Source organism: Nicotiana tabacum, chromosome 20 (assembly GCF_000715075.1).
Source record: "Nicotiana tabacum cultivar K326 chromosome 20, ASM71507v2, whole genome shotgun sequence".
In the NCBI taxonomy this organism is placed as follows: domain Eukaryota; kingdom Viridiplantae; phylum Streptophyta; class Magnoliopsida; order Solanales; family Solanaceae; genus Nicotiana; species Nicotiana tabacum.
In genome coordinates, this window is record NC_134099.1 from 27683722 (window position 1) to 27685463 (window position 1742).

Consider the following 1742-nt stretch of genomic DNA (forward strand, 5'->3'; position numbering starts at 1 on the left):
TGTTTTCAGTCAAAGAGGGGCAGCTGTAGACGTGTGATTTTTGACCCTCCCCAAGATTTTTTATATTTTAGCATGTAAATATTTAATTTAGCCTTAATATAGCCATTTCAACTATTTTGACTTCTTTTACTTTATTTCGTCACAAAATGAAAAATTACAAAAAAAGATATATAATTTTTAGTTTACGTATTTCTCATAAATTTTAAAAATACAAAAATAGTACCTTACTTTTTTTAGCTTTATATAATTATGAAAATAACAAAAAAATAGTTTCATTAATGTTTTGTCGTCATTTTAATCTTGAAAAATACTCAAAAAATAGTTTTGTTTTAATTGTGAGTCTCATTTTAGTAGTTATTTTGCTTACGTAGGATTAATTAAATAAGATCGTATTTTATTCTCGGTTGCGGGGAAAGAATAACATTTGGGTTCAAACGACCCATTTTTAGGACCAAAATTCGGACCTAGCCCATAACAACCCAAGCCCAATACCCATACCCAAGCCCACTACCCTAAAACCCTAAACTAACCTAGACCTATAAATACACTACTTACTCCTTCAGCCGAGAGGAGAGGGGAGACCACATACACGTCTGTTCTCTTCTTCTTCATGAAGAAAGAACTTAACAAAATAAAAAACCCTAAACCAGTCGTACCCCCAACGCCTGAACCACCAGCAAACGACCCATAGTCAGCCCCCGTCCCCATCGTCCCTCACGTCCAGCAGCAACCAAGCGACGAACAGCAGACCCGGCGGCAAGCAGCGCTACTGCTGCTGCTGCTTCACCTGTCCGTGAACGACCCTCTCTCACGCTGCTGCTTCACCCCTTGTCCCAAACGACCACCAGCTTCTGCTCCTTAACGCAGCTGCGGCTTCATCTTCTTCGACCAGCCTACATAACACCAAAACGACCCTCCTGAGGTTTCTTCTTCTTCTTCGAACCAACAGCAACCAGACGGACACGAACCAGGTCCGTTTTCATGTCCCTTACGTCCTCCCTTTCTGCAACTCATTTTCTGGGTGGTCGTGAGACCCATTTCTGCTGCAAAAGTTCCATTAGTTTGAGTCCATGTTGGAACTCGCTCGTGAAGATCGGCTCGGAGCCGGTTGTTGAAGTCTCGAGGTCGTTTCCGTCGAGGTTTCCATTTTGGTCCAGTGATTACTGTCGTTTTTGTGTGTGAAGATTCAATGTAAGACCCACTTTCTTTATTTTGGATTTGTTCTGCTTACATGTTTTTGTCTATGTATTTTGCTTCTTCAGTAACTTGTGTGAAGATTAATATTTTCTTTGATTATTTGTTTTGATTTAGACACTAATCCATTAAGAGTGTGAATCCAGCTCATTTTCCGTTTCTCCTGTATAGCCCATTTTGAAGAAAGAGAAAGACCATCCAACAAAAATGGAAATAGGTATCATAATGTAGTAACTGTGTTTGATTATACGTTTAAATTGATTTCAACTGATTTTCATACCCTTTTATTAAGTTTATTTCAAATGGATCTCTGTTCTATTTAATCACAGAAGAAACGAAAATGAGAAAAGTTTTACTGTTCGGTCATGGTTGTTGCGCCAGTTATATGCCCATGTGATTATTTTACTTGTTGTTCTCTATTTAAAAGTGAATAAAGTCATGGTATCCCTGTAGCCCATGTGATTATTTTGCTTGTTGTCTTCTTTTTAAAAGTGAATAAAGTTATGATATCCTTGTGGATTCCTTTACGTTAATGTTGTCTTCATAGT

General features: G+C 38.1%; 1 long non-coding RNA gene across 1 annotated transcript; it reads left to right on the plus strand.

Moving 5' to 3' along the window:
• Nucleotides 1-892: 892 nt before the first annotated feature.
• On the plus strand, nt 893-1408 carry LOC142174184 (uncharacterized). The gene is made up of 2 exons (XR_012703529.1): nt 893-1191; nt 1341-1408. It is a non-coding gene; the product is annotated as an uncharacterized LOC142174184 (long non-coding RNA).
• The last annotated feature ends 334 nt before the right edge of the window (nt 1409-1742 follow it).